This window comes from Periplaneta americana, chromosome 15 (assembly GCF_040183065.1).
Source record: "Periplaneta americana isolate PAMFEO1 chromosome 15, P.americana_PAMFEO1_priV1, whole genome shotgun sequence".
Taxonomy (NCBI): Eukaryota; Metazoa; Arthropoda; class Insecta; order Blattodea; family Blattidae; genus Periplaneta; species Periplaneta americana.
Window position 1 is genome coordinate 182994495 of NC_091131.1, and position 23640 is coordinate 183018134.

Here is a 23640-nt window from a genome sequence, read left to right on the forward strand (position 1 = left end):
AATTTTCATCATAGAAAAAAGCCGGGAAAGAATACGAATTGCTCCAATATGAGATCAGGGTCTTAAAGAATACCGTCTCAGCTATGCGAAACCACTTCAAACTAAATTTCGACCGAGGATGTATTTAATACTATTTGAAACGACACGCCACAAATGTAAAGTTGTCGCCTTTACATGCACTGAAGATATTTGCGAGCAAAGGAGGTAGAACATCACGCCCAAATTTCCTCCCATAACTAGTGAGAAGAAAATAACTAGGGGATTGTAAATAGACAGAATAATTAAATAACATTACTTCATAATATGAATACACTACTTGAGGTTGTTCCACTAATTTATCTTCATAGACCTATAATAAAGTCAGGCCTTCTCTCTTTCTGCGATGCATAGTGGTCTGTACTGTATAAAATTCCTAATAATAAGTGTGCATTATGATAACTTGAAATTACAATATTAAAACTTTTGCTTATGGACATGCTTGTTCAGCTTCGTAGTCAACGTCATAAGCTTAACACATCGCAACTCCAGTAATCACACGTGCAGATACGTTGATATATCCAGTGGCGTCATTCTAATTTTTTAACAACCGGTTCTCTGCGCTAATGACCGCAAATTTAAAAATATTAAATAACATAACAATAAACAGCTAAAAATAAAGGCAAACTGCAATTCAACATGTTCTTGCATAACAAAACTGCGTGCATAATTTAAAATGCTGACTCACGTCACGAAGAAGGGGAGTAGACTTCTGACACTTCATCTGTGCGCTCGGCCGACGTCAGAGCGGCAGAGAGTTGCCTCGCTACAACTCACTACAGAAATATATCATATCATTACAGCATCATACAGGAACATAATTTTATTTTTACTTCAATTTTTATTGCACCCGAGTTGTTTAATGTACTTCACTCCCACCCCGTCTATTAGTAAACTTCCAACCGTTATCAACATAGAACCAAGCGCATACAATCAAAGTCGCTTTACGGTCATAGTAAACACAAACAGTACTGAGTTAGTGAGTATAGTACGTTCCAGAAATATGTTCGCATTTTCCAGTGACGAAAGAGCTTTCAATATTGAATCATATTTTCGCACAGGTACTGTCGTCCGTTTGCCTACGTCGCATCCCGGTTTCCCCCACCCACTTCTGCTCGCCCCTCTGTAGAGACTAGTGGCTGGGCTGTCTTAGCTATTTTCTGAAAACATTAATTTCTGTTAGGAATTGGACGTCTACGCAATATTGTACAACTATTTAAAATAACTTAAATAAAAGGGCCTCGTTAATTAATTAACTGTCACGTGATTTCCCTCCTTACTACGACCCTGCGACAACACCATTTGGACGGACAGTAAATAGCATGTCTGAGTAATGTTATCTTTTCTGATCGGGCAGAAGTGAAGATTGAATTTACAGTACGTTAGGTAGGGGAGATGGAGGCAGGTTGGCTATCGAGGCACGTTGGCACAACAGTTTATTTAGGTAGTTATGCAATGGATTGCAGCACCACGCAGGCAATATGATCCATGCTTTATAAAGCACATTCCACGGAAGCGTCAGACTTTTGTGGCAAGCGGTAGAAGAAGGAAGCCGTAAAGTTGTTTTCTCAGCAAGATAAATAAATTTTCACCATCTCGTGATTATTTTTTACAGGTTACAAATGTAATATTAGGTGAACTTTAAATACATCGTTGGAAAGTACTTTTAATTGGTTCTGTTTCGAGCTAATTTCATTTCGATCATTCATTATTCTAATTCGTAATTTTTAACCCAAATCAAATATGTACACCAGTGGCAATTTGGCACAGTTGTTAGGGGGCAGATTGTTACGGTGTTTAACCTACCCCGCTGTGTTACTTGAAAAAATTATATAAATTATACAATAGATAATTTACTTATTCATACAATTTGTAATTATATAAGTTCAATTTAATTGATTTTAAATATAAGAAATATATGTTCATTGCAGTGAATGAGAAAATGGGGACTTTAAAAAAACTGACAGAGCAATTACTTCTACTGATAATGTGATGATGCCACGAGCTGTCAGTGCTGTAAAGTCAGAAAACGCTCGTATGAAAATTATAAAACTCGCTTGCGCTCGTTTCATAAACATACTCGCGTCTTAATTACTACCATTATAGGCTCGTTGCACAATGTACTATTAGTTTTGTCTTATAGCTGCGACGCCCAAAACATAGACCGACGATGCACCAGGGCGTCGCGACGCACAGTTTGAGAATCCCTGCCCTAAAAGAAAAATGTCGCCTCCCTCTTGTTGTTTCTAGAAATTCACCCTACATAATTTTTATACATCCGAAACCTCTATAATTTTTAAGCAAAAACAAGTAACCTTAGAAACTGTAACAGGAACTATTAACAATATGCACATACAGTAGAGTATGTCAAAATATGATATGCGAATATACAAATGAAACGAAGTAGTTGTAGCCTATGCCAGAAAAAGTATATCTAAAAGGTTGTGTCAAATTAAACTAGATGAAAAATAAATAAGCCAAATACTTGTATGCAGTGTTGCCACGACCTACTCACAAAAATCAGGAGAAAATCATCGAAAAAAACAGGAGATTACAGTAGATTAAATAAACATGAATTTCCTCTTTGTATTATATTAATTACAAAACAGAGTACTGTAAGAAAGATGATTCTGTTGTATTACTATATAGCACATCCCTAACCAATGAAATGGAAAAATTTTGCTAAATGAGGGGGTCAGAAGCAAAGGAATATAAGTGCACTTAAGTTATTTGTGAGAAAATGTGGTTGAAAGTACTTAAGATTTCGTAAATTCCGTGAAATTTTTTATTTCAATTTTAGTGTGTGATGTGATTAAAACATATATCTCTTTGCCACTAAAATTGTAAATATTTTAGCTTGCCCTGGATGCACTTAACTCATGTTTTTAGAAATGTCACTTGTATCCCTTTGCTTCTGACTATTCAATTTTGTTTTTACACAGCAATGTCTTACTGACAATGTTTCGCATTAAAATGTATTAATCAGGAATTTTTCGTGTATTTACAAAAGATTTTCAATACGACGAGATTTATTTTAAAGGTGATATTAAATACAGTACTGCATTAGCTGCGACTATAACAGATGAAAAATTATCCCCTTTCCTGCTTTTGCATAACTACCCTTAAATTGTTCATCATTTTCCCACTCTGATTTATAATATTCTGGGAGTATTTACTTTTCTTTCTTGCTGGGACACTTTCACTCATTTTAAAAGATCACTGTGCAAGATATGTAACACAAAAATGCCATTACCTACACTTCGCTCTCTCACTGTTTCACGTGCACACAATCAGAAACAAACTTCACTGCTGAATAAGTTTTGTTCTTCCTCTGTTCCCCGGGTCCCCAAAAAATAATGAAATAACTTAATTCTGTCGTCGATTTGCAAAAGGGGATACGTCCAAAATAACAAAGTGCTGGAAAATCTCAACTAAAAAATTATAACACACTTAAAATATTAAAATGTTCATGGATCCTGAATGTATGTATCCATAGTGATCTAATTAGAAAAAAAAATATTATATAACTTAACTTATAGTTTTTGCGATTTTCCAACACTTTGTTATTTTCGACATGTCTCATTTTGCGAATTGACGACAGTTATCACATGCTTACGTTGCATAAAGATTATATACTTGTGTTTGTGTGCGTGCGTGCATCCTTTCGTGGTAAGGTTTCAAACATTCGTTCTCTATGATTCTGTAATATTATGGAGAGACCCATAACTCTGAGCCATGTGCATAGAACATGGTCTTTATCTGCTGTGTGCTGCTATCATAATCCGTCGCTGGACTCCAGGCGAGGGAGACGAAAACAATGACTTGTGTATAAGATGCAAAAATAAGACATGATGACAATATATGTGTACTGAAGTAATGAGTTGAAAATCTGGGCGTAGAACTAGGTGACTGCAGCATGCCAAAAGGCAGGAGAAATTCGGACTTTTGACAAAAAAATCAGTAGAGCAGTAGATTCAATGAAAAACAGGAAATCTCCTGCTAAATCAGTAGGTATGGCAACACTGCTTGTATGTAAAATAGGTTTTGTGTCAAATTACTTTATGTCAAATAAAAGTAGGTGAAGTGCAGTATGTCAATCCACCCGGAACCGAGTGACACCACTGGATATTCGCTACCGGTACCAATAAGAATTCAAGTCTCCGAACTTGTGCACAGTGTCTGTGGATATCCAGAGTACTGCAATCCTTTACGCCGGAAATGCCGACAAATCAGCTATTTTTATTCCAGCGCATGCTATTTGCCGTATACAGATATATAGGAAATGAATGTAGCCTAAATCATAATGAAATTATTTTAATTTTAAGTGCCATGGACACTGACCTAAATTGAGTTTTACTTTAAATGTTCCTATCTCAAGCGTGTTGAAATGGAATACCAATTGCGGCCGAATAGTTGATTGCGCTACTCTGGATATCCACGGACTCTGCTTGTGCATAGCTGAAAGCGCCACTAGTTCAGAATGTAAACAATTACTTACCACTGTCAGTGAATTCTCTGTCTAGGAAGCAATGAAACAGGTAAGTCTCCAGGAACAACAGCTTCCTCCACTCCTCCGTGCGGACTAACTCTTCTTTCCACTTGGCGAACCGTCTGCTGGTTTTCTTGAAGTAGTAGCTCTTTGTGGTCTGAGAGGCAGCGTCTACCAGATTCGGATTTCTATTTCGTAGCGCTGAAAGGTAGTGTAATTCTGAGTTGAAATTTTGGTAATACACTGATTGCTAACTATGAAGAGTCTACGTCAAGATTAATTTTTTGGTCCTACAGAATTTATCTGTTATGATAACAATGATTGCTAGAGGAGAAAAATTTGCTCTGGCGTCGGGGATCGAATCCAGGTCCTTGGTTCTACATATCAAGTGCTCTAACCACTGTCATCATAACAGATAAATTCTGTAGAACAAAAAAAAAATCTTTATGTAGATTCTTATCCCAAGAGTGCATATACATACTCTGGGATCCCGGCCACCAAATCACTGAATTGAGTGCGCTCCTTGTATCATGACTAAAGATGAGGGGTTTGTGCGCAGCACGAAAAACACGTTGACTCGACAGGGAGCATAGGTGGACAGACAGGTGAACGACTACGACCAGTGCAATCAAAAGAAATGCAACTACACGCTATCCATTTGCCTACTTACCGTCTTATCATAACAACACGAGACGAACACAGGCCTTCATAGTCCAATGCACTGCAGTAGTGAACGGACGTAGTGAGCAGTAGTTACCTACAATGACGGGAACTATAGGGCATAGCAATAATAAAAGAGGTGGCAGAAAAAATCAAGAAAGGACATGCAGGACCTTGCACACAGCGAATAAAGAATAAATAACAGAAAAATAAGAGCTATTTAACAATTTGTAACAGGCTGAATAATGCAAAATCATCAGACAATAGGGCAGTATACTTAACGTCCTGTGACGTTGAAAGAAGCTTTTCGCAGTTCAAAAACTGTTTGAGTGATCAACGACGACGTTTGACATTTGATAATTTAAGAGTCTGTAGTTAGTGCAATTCGGCTTGTGATTGCTCTGAAGCTATGGATGAATCATAAAGGCAAGTTTCTTCTTCTAACTATACTAATGTTTCTACATATTCCTCATATATTTTGTAAATTGTCATCTGCTAGACATTAACGGAGTGTTGCATTTCTCATTTTTAGGCTGTACACTTCGCATGGTTTGTTTACGTCGGAAGTCAACACAGGCACTGGGCATACAGCTGTGTAACGTCTATGCACACGCAACCTGACGACAAACCGCACAAATCCCTCATCTTTAATCATGACAGTTGAATTAGTATATGTCAACATATGTCGAACATAGAGTACGGTCACATAGGAAAAAAAAATAGAAGAGGGAGATTCGATCCGGTGCTGTGGATTGAACTTCGGCGTAGCTCAGTGGTTAGAGCGCTTGGTACGTAGAACCAAGGACCTGGGTTTGATCCCCGGCGCCGGAGCAAATTTTTCTCCTCTAAGAATCATAACTATGAAGAGGATAAATAAATGCTTCCAGTCGAATGGTTATGTCGCATCCCGGTTTGCCCCACTGTTCCTCATGTCCTCTCTGTAAGGGCTAGTGGATGAGCTGTTAGGTCTTCTCTGCAATTATTTGCTGTATGAAATTGAAAGTTTACGTAGTATTCTAAAACTGTTTAAAATAATTTAAAGAAAAGGGCCCCCTTAAGTAAGTAACTGTCATGTGATTTCCCCCGTTTTGACGACCGTGTGACATAACCACTCCGACGGACAGTAGCATGACAACACATATGTCACCAAACTATTAACATTAACTGAATCATAAAAGTGAAGTCTGAAAAGGAATCAAAACGATGAAGCACATAGTAACGATTACTTCTAATGTAAAAATAAATTCAGGGAATTGAAATAAAAGAAGTTTAGACTTTTATTAAAAAATGAAATTAATTTATCCATATTCTTTTATTTACAGATGGCTCCTAAATGCTGTGTGGCAGTGTGCACCAGCAATTATTAGAGAGCTATAAGTGAGTATGTTATGTTCAGGCTTAGAGACTTTAGACCCGATAGACGAAAACAGTGCGGTTTCAAGTTGGATAGTGGGAGGGGGCAGTGATGGTAGCGACCTACCTGTCACCCCATGTGCTTTATTTACTCAGATACTCATAAGTAGGCCTGTGACATTTGAGCATGTTTACAGTGTAAGGAAACCAATTCACTACAAGATAGACACAGAGTACGCAAGTGTAGGTGTGTACGGAGACGACACAACCGCCGCGGTACAGTTCATTCAAGTATAATACAAACTGTCGTTAAGTGTAGTGCGCTCTGCAGTATGGCTCAGAAAGAGAGAAACACGTTTTGGAAACTAGAATATTTAGTTGCACAGTATGGTGCATTCTAAATAGCAATCTGTATTGTAAACTTTGAAATGTCAGAATTACATCTGCTAAAAACAAGGAATATAATGTTCAAAGGCACGTAAGTACAATGAAACATAAACGGCTGGAACAAGGAAATGTACAGAAGGACTCTTTGTCAAATTCAACATTTTATGAAGACATGTGTAAGGCATGTATAGTACTATGTCGAGAAAATTTACAACACATGCATTACTGAGGTCAGAGATAAACTAACAAACCAACACATATGGGTGTCAATTGATGAGACGATGTATGCTGTTGGGCGGCATGTAGTTAATGTGATTGTTGGGGGTCTGGATCCGGAAGGCCCTGCTGGATCATACCTACTGTCCGGTAATGTCATAAATGCTGTGAACAATTCTACAATATGTGGGGGATTTTCAATATGCAATGCAATTATTATGGCCATTAGGTAGGTATAGAAGATGACAAAGGACTTATGATTGTTACCGTTGCTGCATCCTAAGTGTTGGAGGCTATGTTATGTATCGTAACAATTGAACAGCTGCATCTATATTTCGGAAGTCGGGTCTTCCATATAGAACTCCAAGTTGTATCTTTAACACTCTTTTGTTCAGTACAGTATAGCTATTGACAGCAACTTCAAGTTCGCGTTCAGGAAAATTATGCGAAAAATTGTCATAAAATTTGCTGTTTAACAATTTTGTTGCGTCTAGGTAGGTTAAAGACTGAAACGATAAGTAGTTTCCGAATTATATTGTCACATAATTCCTTGGCTTCAATTTTCTGGACCGACTGATTCAGGAGGAACCTCAAAAACCAGGTAAATGGCAGCAGCAGTCGGACACTTGAATTGCCAAACACATTGTACATAGTTCCGAGTTCTTCCACAAACAAGCATTCTTTCATGCAAATCTAGTCTTTCAGGTGAAGCTCCCTGTAAAGCAGATTTGAGTAATTTCAAGGGAAAAATTGTTTCGGAACAATTTTTCCCTTGAAATTATTCAAATCTGCTTTACAGGGAGCTTCACCTGAAAGACTATACGTTACTGTGTACGTTAACAGAAAACCACAATTCCAAGTCACACAGAGATTGTGTGCACTCGTTGTGGGTCTCTGGCGTTTCGTCAGCCCACGCGAGTTGTGTGGATATAAAGGGAAAGGTTGAGACGGTGTCGGGTAGAGTTCCCGGGTAGCTCAGTGGTAGAGCGCTGGTACGTTCAACCAGAGGTCCCGTGATCGATACCCGGCCCCGGAACAATTTTTCCCTTGAAATTATTCAAGCATTCTTTCGTTACGCTTTACTTTTGTAATCTCCAAGCTGTGTTGTGCTGAAGCTGACTACAGCACTTCCCCGCGTAAAATTAGCCAATAAGAGCAGTGATTTCAGCTTCGCACATGCGCATTAGTTGTCTACATTCTCATGTAGACCTTTGAGTAGCACAACGTACCCCCTGAGGCACCAAAGAGCGAAGAGTGAAGACTAAACACTCTATAATGCGTAGTGAACATAACCACTGGAAATTGTCAAATGGCACATCAAATACTATGGTATTGTAAATACATTATTTGAGCAAAAATTATCATTGTGCTGTAGCACTGTAGCACAAAAGGACGGGCCGCCACTGATAGAATGTTTCCGAGGTGGTGTTACAAACTTTGTTGCGAAGGGCACATGTATCAATTTGAGATAAGGAACCATGGTCCGGAAATGACTGAGTCGAAAGTTATAAGCAAAAATAGTTGTGTGGAAATGGAATTGTAATTTGGCACCACGTGTCCTCCTGCCCTTCACCTTTGGAACAATCGTGGAAAGATGGTATGGGCAGGATGTCTCCTACGTGGGTACTTGTCCCGATACAATCTGTGAGCTTGTCTACTGTTCTCATAGGCTCATCCGTATTCGAAAATCAGGTCTGCTTATTCCGCTCTCGTGTACTCCTTCATTTCACTAGGACTGATCGACTGGACACTGCATCTTGTACACATACACTGCCGTCTACAGACGTGCATATCAGAACCGACCATGTCCGTTACACATTATGCTATCTGCATTGCTTTAGTTTAGTTTCCTGTCCCCATTCGCTCAGACAGGGCACTGAATGAAATACTGTAAGTACACAACGTAAACAACGTTGTATAGTGAAAAAGGGTTAAGAGAAATGAACAAGTGACAACATGAAATTAGTACTAACTTTTGAACGTTAGAACAGTAAATGAATATGAGAGAAAGATAGGAGAAAAGGCCAAAGAACAAATAGGACAAACAATTCAATGTGATAATTTATAGAGAAAAACTGAAATTGAGATTTTAGTGAATAGTAGTTAGAGAAAAAGGGGGTTTGAAAGACGTATATAATATTGGATATATTAGGATTAATGAACAAAAAGAGAATAGCAAATGAAATGTAGGGGAAATACTGAAGGGGAGATTGAACAAGTAATGAAAAAGATACATTGTGTAATTGGGAGAATTTGTGTAGACGCGTACTGCAAATAATGTGTTTCTGTAATATGTTAATGATGACACCGGATACAGAAATGTGAGGTACACCATTACATGTAAAGAAGTGCTGTGACGAAATATATCATATCATATCATAAACAACGTTGTATGTGTAAGATGTACAGATAAATACATATAAATAAGGTGTAGAGAGGAATAGAATTATTTCATTTTCACACAACTATTTTTGCTTGTAACTTTCGACTCGGTCACTTACGGACCAGGGTTCCTTATCTCAAATTGATACATGTGCCCTTCGCCATCATCCCTGAAAGTTTGTAACATCACTTCGGAAACGCTCTGTATATATGCTATAAAATTACGTGTTTCAATCTACCATAATATTATCAACATGTTGTTCCAGCCAGATCTAGCAGATCTGACAGTACGGTACCTCTGTACTGAAAGCGGAATTTGTTGACACTGAAATCGGGTCGCTTAGCCACGTGCAATTTCCTAAGTTTCGATTTTTGTTTATTGTTTTAAACCATGAATTTAAATACAAAAAAAGCTCATTCTTCCTTCATTTCATACACTTCATTTTCATCTGAATTTACTTAGAAAATGTGGGAGAGAGTACCGGTATTTCGGTTTAATGAATAGGAAATTTGAAATAAAAATATTAAAATTTTGCCCTGAAGGTACTATTGGTAGCCGTAACTGAATGTTTACGATAAATATAGTTGACTTACTATCAGAGGCGGCTCCTCAGGGCAGGCAGGGTAGGCTAAGCCTACCTCAACACATTTAGAAGAACCTAAAAGTGGATATTTATTAACTACCCCAACACATTTGGAAAACCTTATATAATTATATACTCTTGTCTAGGTGCTTAGATATTCTTCAATTAACTATGAATGGGATTTTTTGAGGGTTAGTTGGACGTTGCTTACTACTGGCAGTTCGATTTATGCGACAAGAATACACTGGACAGATCACGATGCGTCAGAAGGTAGGCAGAAGCGAAGTTAGCCGACCTTCCACGTAACTTCAAAGCTGGCCCTGGAGTAAGCATTAAAAGAGATCGCTATTCTAAATGCTTTCTTAGCGCATGCGTTCTATGCTTAAGCCAGCGCGCTAGAATTCTGCCTGCCCTAACGAGAACCCACGAGCATTATCGAACATCTACGATTTGCGAAATTTCTGTTTGAAAGTTTCACGAGTTGGAACGTACATTGTTACGAGTAGTATAACAGTTTTTAAACAGTGTGTTTTAAAAGATGTTTTTTTTAACAGTGTATTTTAGAAAATGTGATTTCTGCAAGCACGTATTGTATATTAATGTTACGTATATTTGGTGACTTATAGTTAATGTAAGTGATAACAATAATATTATATTATGACTGATATAATAAGTAAACTGTTACGTTGTCCGTTTTCGCGTCGTAATGACATTGAAAAGAGAAGTATTTTGGACAATGGACGACCCACTCCTGCATTAAGCTCTATTGTTCAAAAAGTCAGTGCTAAAGGTGCAAGAAAATTTAATCCTTCATGGTATGAAACACTATGAAATGGAAATATAAAAATTGGAGGTTTATCTTTCGAAAAGGTGGAAAAATTCAAATATCTTGGAGCAACAGTAACAAATATAAATGATACTCGGGAGGAAATTAAACACAGAATAAATATGGGAAATGCCTGTTATTATTCGATTGAGAAGCTTTTGTCATCCAGTCTGCTGTCAAAAAATCTGAAAGTTAGAATTTATAAAACAGTTATATTACCGGTTGTTCTGTATGGTAGTGAAACTTGGACTCTCACTTTGAGACAGGAACATAGGTTAAAGGTGTTTGAGAATAAGGTTCTTAGGAAAATATTTGGGGCTAAGAGGGATGAAGTTACAGGAGAATGGAGAAAGTTACATAACGCAGAACTGCACGCATTGTATTCTTCACCTGACATAATTAGGAACATTAAATCCAGACGTTTGAAATGGGCAGGGCATGTAGCACGTATGGGCGAATCCAGAAATGCATATAGTGTGTTAGTTGGGAGGCCGGAGGAAAAAAGACATTTGGGGAGGTCGAGACGTAGATGGGAGGATAATATTAAAATGGATTTTAGGGAGGTGGGATATGATGATAGAGACTGGATTAATCTTGCACAGTGTAGGGACCGATGGCGGGCTTACGTGAGGGCGGCAATAAACCTGCGGATTCTTTAAAAGCCATTTGTAAGTAAGTAAATATGGTATGAAATACATAAATGGCTAACAGGAAGTGAAGTTAAAGCTAAGCTGTAGGTGATCACGTTTGTTATTGTAATCTAAAGAAGGTACTTGGAATCAGATCATATTTGTAACTCGGTAAGTCTAAAGAGACTTGAAAAGAATTTGAATCCAATTTAGAATGTTGTCTGAACAACAAGGGTTACAAGACAACAGTATAACAATAAACTAGAAAAAACCGACAAATTATGAGACGGCTCATTGATGTAACAGTATTGTTATGTAAGCAAGAGTTAAGTTTTCGGGGGGCATGATGAAAGCGAGCTGTCATTGAATCGCGGGAATTACATAAAAATGTTCTGTAAATTTTGCCTACCCTGGACATTTGACTACGAGCCGCCACTGCTTACTATAGTCACTGTGAACAGAGCGCAACTCTTCACCATTATTCGGAATATTACCTTCATCATCTCTACGAGCATCTATGACGGCGTTCCTGTACATGATCTTCGCCCTCTCCAGAGCCATCTTGATGTCAAGCTGGCTCTTGTTCGGCATAATTCCTGTCAAGCAATGCAAACATTGAACAACATAACTAAATTGCACACTTTGAAGTTTGTTTTCTCAAACATCTTACTTTGTTCGTATTACTTTGACCTTATAAGACATTTTAAAATCCACCCGTAGCCAGTAGCCAAGCCTATATAAATCATGAATGTTTATTTAATTGACTTACAAATCAGTGCATTGTGATGGAGGATATATTTTTTATAATTACCGTATTTACTCATATAATTTCCTCCCCTCGTAATTCCCCCCCTCTAGATTTTTCATATATAATATTATAAGATAAAATATATTTCTCGCGCAATTTTCCCCTCTGATACAATGTGAATTACCTAGGCCTACAATTTTTGGACACCCTTATGAAGATTTCAGATACAGCACAACGGAATTGGTGGAAAACCCATGGTCGAATCCATCTCCTTTTACAGACCCCTAATGGTACCTCAATCTCCGTCACCTGCGCATCTGTCGATATTTGGTCAGTCAGTCAGACTACGGTTAGGTATCATTGTGCATAGGTTACAATGTTATTGTGTCACAGCGCCAGTGTAGTTAATCTCAACTATGGGGAGAAAGTTGTCAGGGATGAGTCCGAAGTCGGCCACAAGATGCCGGCAATGTAACCAAGACACAGCTTACAGGGAAAAAATCGCTAAACTTTAATAATTCGTTTAATTAATTACCAAAATTGTCACTGATTACAGTTATTTAGTACTAAAATTATTTAAGCTTATTACATTAGACCAGGCCTGCACAAACAGCGCTCAACGAGCGCACGCGCTCCTTCAGAGCGGGAGAGTCGTGTTTACCGCTCGCCGAAATGGAGAGGAAGATAGGCTACGTCAGAATGACATAGACTTGCTACAGGTAGAGGAGAGGGAAACGACCACTCTGTTATCTTGTGGTGTGCAGTGTGTAGGCCTATTCTCAGTAACTGTTTCACGTTGCTTACCTACTTCTACAGTACAGTATGGAGGAATCTAAAAGACGGAACATAACATTTAACATTTAACGATTTACAGCTCCAACTTATTGATCTTCAATGTGACCTAAGGGCTAAAGATCGTTTGAATAATACTACTAGCCTGGTTGTGTTTTACAAGATTAAACATTAGCAATAATATCCACTACTACACAGACTGGCTGTGAAAATGATTGCTATGTTTGGCTCAACATTTGTATTTGTGAGCAACTGTTTTCTATAATCAACTTTAATCAAGGCAGACATCGAACATCTGCAACTGATGTTTCATTACGATCAGTAGGCTACTATTCCTTTCAGCTGCCAATAGCATAAAACCTCGTTTTGATGTACTGATAAATAAAAATATAACAAAATGATATTGTACATTTAAGTAGCTATAAAATTTCTATTATTTCTGTAAAATAAATATTTCTTTATTAATTAATAATAGTCCAAGATAGTTTTGCAAACACTGAACGGGAATTCATTTCATAAGCACTGGTAACAGTACTTCCTTTTCTGTATATCTTGTACGAGATCACCACTTTTTCCAGTCCACTCTTACACAGAGCGCAGCTAATATCTGCATTCCACTCATTAGCTGTGAGCCGGCTCGGAGAGCCCAAACGTTGTGCAGGCCTGCATTAGACTTTCAACTGTGCACTATTTGTTTGATGTTATTTATGACCAGTTTACCCCTAATATTTTTATAGTCATCGCATAACACCCCCTTCCCCCCGAATTTTCACTCCTAAGCCTTGAAAAAAAAAAAAAAAAGGGAGAAATTACGCGAGTAAATATGGTATTTATAATTAGGGCTCGGAAGTCAATGGCCTAAAAATCACAGGAAAATGGCTTATAAAGTGACCTTAACTTAGTGAAAATGTGACATCGAAATTTAAGAAAACGACCAAGATTTTAATAATAATAGTAATAATAGTAATAATAATAATAATAATAATAATAATAACAATAACAATAATAATGATTCGTAGAATCTAGGGTTTGAAGGATCGCCGGTTTTCTTGAAAATTAAAAAACTCCTCTCTACTTCAACTGACGTCATGGGCATATACTTGAAGTGACCAAAGTCCGCTGGTGAAAAATATTCATCAAAAACACTGAAGTCAATGTTTTTACCTTGCAGAACTTTCTCGACTTTAGACATTGACTGGTATCCAATGTTGTTTTCCAATACTTTTTTTTCATTTTCTCTCTAACTTCTTGTCAAATTTTTCTTACTCACTGTTGCAAGTGTTCTTCAAAGCCTTTAAACTTTTTAGCAGCTGAATGAATGCTCCCATCTCTTTTCTCTAGCCATGGTAATGTTTTTGCTAAAATTGAAAAGTTACCATTGATATATGACACATCCCTTAATTTGAGGATCAGCCAGCAAGTCTTGAGAAACTTCTATAGAAACAGCACTTTCTCTATCAATGCTGTCTTCACTTGTAAGATACAAAATGCTGACTGCGAGCACTGCAGCTGCAGTACTTGTACTGTTGCGTTCAATCGGGGCAATCACGTTACACATACCATCAGGAGTTAAGATTTTTCCTGCATGGTGCAATCTGCATTAGGTTTTGGAATGTAGCCTATGATTACATCGTAAAAAAAGTCCGTTCAAAAGAACAAATATAACAAAAAGTAGAACATTTCCTATAAAATGACCTATAAACAATAATATACCAAAAAAAAATGCAAATAAACTCAAAATAAAATTATGCTATATTGGTTTGTATTGGAGTGAAATGAATTTATATTGCATCCTTCATTGTCTGTGATGTCTCAGAAAAAATATATTTCATCAATTTCTGAGCCCTATTTATCACTCATCAACTCACCACTATTTTCCCACCTCACTTCTGATATTCCCATCACATCCACTCTGTTTTTTCTCATTGCTTCCTTCATGTTTTCCAACTTACCTGGCAGCGGTGTAGTATCCAGATAACTCGGTGCAGTATTCGGTCTTCTCTCCCACGTTGCAGTCGTCGATCTTCTTTCCAACGGTGCGCTCTTCATTCTTCCTTTCTTCTCTATGTTGTGATACGTCATGACATGACCTTGCCCAGTATCCCCCACCCGGACATCCGATTGGGGGGATAGTTTACGTCCGGATTTTTTTACCAGACAAGGTCTCATCATGCAATTCTTTTATCTTATTCTTCTTGGGATGTAGAAAATGCGGAAGCTTCCCATTGCTTTCCGCACACCACTCTCTCTTTCGCATCTTAAAAGATCCCAGGGGGCCCCAGCGTGGCGGTGAGGAGAGTGGATTTGACTAATTAGGCCCACCGGACTTCACCGAAATTCACCACAAGGGTTAAATATCAGTTTCATCAGGGTTTTTGACCCGATCAGAGACTGGGAAATCCCAATTAGCCTTTGCCCCCCTTACTGAGTCTAAAGCATTATAAAGGTCATCAATGTAAAAAGATAACTAAGATACTTATCGAGCATGACACAAGAAAGTTAGTCTTCCAGGATGATTTAAGATTAAAGTTGTCATTAAAATACTATATATGTAAAATTAACGTTATAGGAGAATGAGAGAACTAATGGCTTCATTGTCAAAGCCGAGCATTTGATAACAACAACAACATTATTAGTAGACTGCGGGAGTGCGGGCCCTAAAATGGCAAGTACAGTTGACTATGCAGACGGGTATAGAGTATGACGTAGGTAAGTCTCTCTCGCCTTTCGTCGTACTGTTCCGTGCATCGAATCCGAAACATTCAGAGTGTGTTTAGCTGTCATACTAAAGAATTGCTTGTGTGAAATGACACATATTGATGGCCCAGAACCAGACTGTTCCAAGTCCATTTTACTATTTTTTTTTTTTTCAGAAGAGTTATTTTAAGCTCCTGACATTCAAAGCTTCATGAGACAATTTGGAATAGCTTCATAGCAACCTTATGGAGAGGAATATTTACAATTTTGTTCGATTCATATATGCAGACAAAAACTGAAACACAATGAAACACAGATTTCTTTCTTATAAAAAGTTGGACTTAGAACAGTCTGGATCTCAGCCAACGATATTACAATGCCTAAAACAACTCGCTCACGAAATGCGATACTAAATAATTTGATGGAACAATTCAGAAGCGATATATTTAACCTAAGGAGAAAATGTTGTATGTGTCGTGTATAATTTCAGATTATTACGAACTAAGAAGTACTATTTTGAAAGACACTGTAATAGTAAAGCACACAAGGAAAATGTTGAACGCAATTCAAACAAGAACCAATCGAGTTCAAATAGTCGGTCATAATTCAATATAGACTTATGTGACATATTAGTACACACAAACATTCCATTCAGAATTTTGGACAACCCCCACTTTAGATCATTTCTGGAAAAATACACAAATCAACATATTCCAGGAGCAGCAACAATACGTAAAGAATATTTACCAATTTCGTACCAGAATACGATTGCCAAAATATTAAATTAATTAAGAAAGTATCAGAAACAATTAACAAGGTATACCAAGGACTTTATCCTGATAAGGTAAATGACAAATTACATACAGTAGTGTAATAAAAAATAATGGCTATACAGTGTTGAACAGTTTGGTGAAAAAACAGGACAAAAACTTAAATGACAATGTAAACCTTTTCACTTACTTTCCATTAACCTCATGTGATGTCGGAAGAAGATTTTCGCAATACAAACATATTCTAACTGATACACGCAGAAGTTTCTCCTTTGACAATCTACATATGTACATAGTTGTAGGAGTATATTGTAATTCCTTATTGTAAAGAAAAGGATTCCGTCGACATCACATCAATTAGATAAGTACGAAATGTGTGATTATTGTATGTATGCAATTCATATACTCAAGACTACGTCTGAAGCACGCACAGTGAGTTGCTTACCTGAGAGTTCAGTACACTCGCCACGGAACGCTCCAGTCATACTTAACTTGACGGTAAAGGGCCCGCACTCCCGCAGTTTAATTATTAGTAAAAAATAAACATGATGTTCTATCTACATTAAGAATAAGATTATTAGAACGACATCATTTTTAAATTCACAAATAACATTAATGCTTGGACGAGATGATATATTGAAGCTGGGTTACAACAAAACCTGAAGTTAGTAAAATACAAGCGGCAGAGATGAGATTCTTGCGGAAAGTAAAAGGATGCACGAGATTAAATAGAATTAGAAATGAAGATATTAGGCAGGAACTAGGAGTATACTCACTTATTGATAAAATAGACAATTACAGACAAGATTGGAAATTACATGTAGAGAGAATGGACGACTACAGACTTCCTAAAAAAGCAATAAGTTATAAACCAAAAGGACGAAGAGATCAGGGACGACCAATGAAAAGATAGAGCGACCTTTGAAGCCGGAACGGGCAATTACCTATACCATCGTAGAATTCAAGATCACCAGTAGTTCAGGAGACACTGATGAAGACGTAACATCACGTCGAAATGGGCCGTCTGACCAAGGTATATACCTTTTTTAAAAATTTTAACACTTTTTAACATGTGACTAAACAATTTTATGTTTTTAACAAACAAAGTGTTAACGTGAACTATAATCAATTATTCTTATGTAATTACTGGCAGACAAACCGACACGACTAGAAGCTTTAACGCATTTCGTATATCTCTAAGTTGAGCATCATAATAATATCGAATAAGGGTTCTAAATAAGAGATACTATCTTCTAAAAGCACCCATAGGTATCTCTTAGTAGAGAACGGAATAAATAAAAATGAAATACCTAACCAAGGTTATAAATTATTCTCTTCCTTGTTAGCAATCTACCTTATTATATGCAACATTTTGCTAGCACTTTTATAAAAATTAATAATAAGTTTGTTGTAGCTTACATTAAATGTTGTTCACTTCTTCAACAAAATCCACTAAAAAGTTCCAAAGTGTGAAAAATTACTTTGGCTGCTCTCAGCTGCTTACTTGCAACTGAGGTTAGACAAAGAACACGATGCCTTAGAAGGACAAACATTGAGCAAATCTAATCTTTCAGGTAAGGCTTCCTGTAAAGCAGATTTGAATAATTTCAAGGGAAAAATTGTTCCGGGGTCGGGTATCGATCCCGGGACCTCTGGTTGAACGTACCAGCGCTCTGCCAACTGAGATACCCGGAAACTCCACCCGACATCGTCTCAACTTTTTCCTTTATATCCACACAACTCGCGTGGGCCGACGAAATGCCAGAGACCCACATCGAGTGCACACAAACTCTGTGTGACTGAAACTGTGGCTTTCTGTTAACGTACACAAGCATTGACTTTACAGGAAGATTTACCTGAAAGATTAGATTTGCATAATATATACGTCACTGTGTACGTTAACAGAAAACCACAATTTCAAGTCACACAGAGTATGTGTGCACTCGATGTGGGTCTCTGGTTTTTCGTCAGCCCACGCGAGTTGTGTGGATATAAAGGGAAAAGTTGAGATGGTGTGGGGTGGAGTTCCCAGGTAGCTCAGTTGGCAGAGCGCTGGTACGTTCAACCAGAGGTCCCGGGATCAATACCCGGCCCCGGAACAATTTTTCCCTTGAAATTATTCAAATCTGCTTTACAGGAAGCTTTACCTGAAAGATTAGATTTGTATACCGAAGAAGTTAACAATGTATCTCTTATTAGGGCCCTGTCTCTTATTTGAGTACTTTACCTATCTAAAGTGGATTCTAAAATGGAAACTGTTTCAGAGACAGAATTTGATTCTTTCTCTAGTTCTAGTATATTGTTGTGTAAGACTGACAGTAATGAGTGGACAAATAATAACCTTGCTTCACTCAGTTCATTCTCATTAAATCTTTTAAATACTGTAGGAATAGAGCTTTGAGAAGAAAAGTATGATTTCGAAGCTGGAAACATATGGATCAGCTGTATTTTCCAACAAAAGCGCAGAATACTTATTCCGTATGCAACACAGCGAGATTACTCTTAAAAGTAATTTATTTCCTGGAGTAAAAGAAGAGGACATATCGCCATTTTTCGTAAAATCCGACCGGACACTTTTTTTTACTTAAAAAAAGAGGACATGTTCGGGGAAAAGAGGACGTATGGTAACCCAACACAATATCCTATACAGAAGAACATACTGTTTTATCGTCGTTAAAATCTACATGTTTCCACACATTGGAACATAGCTATCAAAAAATATCTACGAAATAATTTCAAGAATTAAGGAGAATTGCTCGTACAAGATGTTGTGAAAATGCATTAATTTAACATGAATACTTCTCAAAGCGACCTGTTACTAAATCTACGTATTACTCTGTTAAAAGATTTATTAAATCTGCATACTTAGACTTCAACAAACAAAATTTGATAACACAATCCCAAGGGAAAAAATGGAACTCTCTGCATCAAAATCCACAGTTAATTCCCGATTTACCACGAAAATCGTCTGTAGCTGCATTTAGATTGGCAACAGGCCATGATTGTTTGGCCAAACACCTGCATGGAATTGGAATATATCAGTCCCCTAACTGCCCATTGTGCAACTGAAACCAAGAAATGGATTCGGAACACCTCAAAATCTGTGCTTCAGTGGCTGACCATGATAATATCTTTGAAAAATATTGGAGTGCAAGAGGTCAAATGACTTTATTGTCAAACGCCTGGCATTAGAAAACAACAACAACAGCAACATATTTCTCAAAGCAAAAGCTTTATATTTCTAGAGGTAAATAATCTTAAACCCTCAGTTTCCTGCTACTGTAATGCAGACCAGAAATACTGCTGGAGTAATAGTTCATGCTAATTCAATTATTTGACCCAATAAAAAGGATGAAGCCGCAAGGTCTTACCTTGTTAGCGAAACATTTAGTCCACCATCATTTCTTCCGTTGGTATCACATTCCATTGTCTGGTATCTTATTGCAGCCAGATGTTCGACGGTTTAGTTAAAGGGCCCCACTCCATGCACTGCAAGTCATTCTCGACGTCAATGCCTTTCTGCTGCATGGGCACCTGTTGTTCCTAGAAAATTTTAAAAATGTGGAATAATAAAACGGTAAAATTTTAATTGATGATGGTGAAGTTTTAAGGGCTATAAATGCCATAATTTGGCTCACTTTGGAACAAAAATAAAGTAAGGTGTCCCATGTTGTAGATCAGGCATGTCAAAACCCTGCACATTGTGCAGTAGTCTCTGTGCGATGTGCACTTTCTATTCTCCTACCTGGAGGGAGTGAATCACCTCGGAGGGGAACGCGACAGGGCTATACACGCCTGCAACGGCATATCAGCTTTTCTTTCAGTAAGTCAGTTTCAGTACGAGTACTGATTTGGCTGTCTGTGAATGAGTTATGATAAATAAAGTGAGGAGTTCACAGATAACGAAGAAGGGAAATTATGAATCATATAACATAATTGTTATAATGTTTTCCTCAGCCAACAATAATTATTTTAAAATGAAAGGTTTTGATCAGCCCATGTCGAGGTAATAGTATTGTGACAGTTTAGATCAGATTAGTAAAGTTAATCAGTACTCTCACGGCAAAACGAACTTGACATTGGCGTTGTTTTGGAGTCTGTACTAACACAGCCATCAAAGATTAGACGACTTACGACTTTCATTTCATAAGCTGGTAAGTGATGAGAATATTGTGAGGAATACATCCATTAATGCCCATGGCAGGTTTTAAATTTTTAACAATGTATAAATAAATAATTTTGTTATGAATACTGCAACAATAGATTGTAAGATATACTCCGCATGGTATTCTCGAATTTCAACAACATTAGTTACTTGATTGCATCGGTACATTGGTTCGAAGTCACGGTTCAACTTCTCTTCAAAAGATGGCTTGCAACGAGGGAGAAAGTGTGTAAGTAGTACACATTTTTAAAGCAACAAATGACGCCTGATTATGAAAATACATAGTCAATAAACCATACTACTTGAATAATTTGTGACTGACATCATTTCATAATTTATAACGTACTTTATTGTAACCTAAACTTTGATGGCAGGTTTTCCTACCACTGGGATATAACTTAGTCATTTATATTATACCTATACTGATTTGAATATTTTTGCAGTTCAGGCTGCACATTGTCAATGAAATGTGTTATATGATACAAATACGGAGTAATGAGAATCGCAGACGACTGAATGTTGTCATTCTTCCTCCACGGGAGCAACCTGAGGTCGGAACAAATGAATCGGTGAGTGGAAAAGGGATAACATTCCAAAAAATGCGAAAATAAACTGAGATAGCATAATTGTTCATATATCATAGTTCTACCTATTGAGCAAGAAATGAGTAATATTCCTATCATCCTAATGCCAATAGCATGGACCCGTGTTTGGAGTTGAGTAGACGAACGGTAACATTCCAGGAATGTTACTTTTATTCCACTCAATAGTGGAACACAATTGTGTTAGTTTTCATATGGTATGTTTGGAGCATGGCATACACTGTAATAATCGTTTCGTTTCTTAACTGTTTTAATACTTTGTTATTACAGACGTTCCAGGTTATGTTTGATCAGACTTGTTCTGTCTGAAAGATTTGGAAAATAGTTTTTGAAGTTAGTGTCTTTGAGTAAAAGACAATAATGTTAGAAGAGGAAGATAATGAGCCAAGAAGAAAGAAAGGAAATGTGAACAAGAATGCACATACAAAAGAAATGCAGAAAATATCTAGGCGTAGGGGAGAAGAGTTTGCAACTTACAAAGGTGTATTAGTAGAGACCAAAAAAAAAAAAAAAAACGGGCATAGACTGTAACTGTCGAAAAAAAGGTGTACAAATACGTTTTCAAATGTTGAAAAAGAAACAATCATAAAAACAGTGTTCAATGGTCGGCCAAAAAATGAAAAAGATGTTTATTTGATGGGCTTCATAAGTAGGCAAGAAGTGGCTAGGCATCGGCCAGTGAATGGAAACTCAAAAGAAAACACGTCATCCTTTACCTTTTATGCAATGAAAGGTAATGTCCGAGTTCAGGTGTGCCGAAAAGCTCTTATAAGTCTACTTGCTAGTTCAAATAACGCAGTGAGTCGACTAACTACTCTTATAGAGTCCAAGAAAACACCAGAAGATGGTCGAGGAAAGCATGTTAATAGAGGAAATATTTTACCAGTCTTTGTAAATGCTCAAATTCATGTGCATATTGCATCTTTTCCAACACACACATCTCACTACAGGTCTAACCCTATAACTTACCTAGATGCAGAGTTATCTGTGACCAAATGCATCAGTTATTTTTAGAAAAACATCCACAGTGTAAAAATGTAGTGAAATATGAATATTATTTTCGATACTTCCACGAAAATTTTGCCTACAGATTTGGACGACCACAGGTAGAGGTTTGTTCTACCTGCGAGGAGTTGAATACTAAAATAAAATCAACAATTCTAAATGAAGCTGCAAGGCATTCTGCTGAAGTTGAGCTTGTAGTACATAAGCGGCAGGCCAAAAAATTTTATAATAAACTTCAGAGTGTGACAGAGTTGAGCAAAAATGATCCAAAAGTTAGTGATATTGTTTTTGATTTTATGAAAAATTTGCCCCTGCCTTTGTTACCAGTTCAAGAAATGTTTTATTTGAGAAAACTTTGGTATTACAGTAGCGTGCAAATTAATCCGAACACGACATATTTTTACATTTTCTGTCATTGTTGGCCTCACAGCTGCTCATACCGCTTTAATTGACATTTGTAGTATGTGTAATTCCATTGTTGAAGGTCTGTCGTTATTATTTTTTTATAATATGTGCCATTTTGCCTGTCGTTTTGTACTTATAAGCATTTCAGTTGTGTTGAAGACTTAATACTGCAATCCTGTGTACATTCTGTCGTCTTCACAAATGGATACAACTCCACGAAAACAGTCTAAAATTATAACATTAGCAGAGCATTCTTCTATGACACAGAGGCAAATTGCTGCAAAATGTCACATCGGTTTGGCTACTGTTAATTCGATCATAAAACGATACAGGGAGACTGGATCCATCACACCCCAGAAAAAAGGAAACTGTGGCTGGAAAAGGAAGACTTCACCTGCAAATGATCGTTTAATTGCCAGGAAAAGTAAATTAAATCCTAGACTAACTGTTGTCGACTTAACCCGCGAGTTAATGGCTACCACTGGGGCGAATATTCACGTCACAACAGTGCGGCGTAGGCTTTTGGAAGCAGGACGAAGGGCTCGTAAGCCTATTAAGAAGCAACTGCTAACCCCTGTTATGTGCAAAAAACGCTTAATGTGGGCAAAATTACATCAACACTGGCAGTGAATGACTGGAAGAATGTACTTTTTTCCGATGAGTCTCATTTCAAGGTCCACGGCCACCGTGTTTCTTACATACGGAAAGGATCCGAAAAAGTAACAGCAGCTCATCTCCAACAAGCACCCAAATACCCCCCTAAAGTAATGTTTTGGGGTTATTTTACACATGAAGGGCCTGGAGCATTAATACCTATCAAAGGAATGATGAATTTTAACAAATATATTCACTTATTGGAAACCAGAATCGTACCCCATCTGCAAAAATCATTTC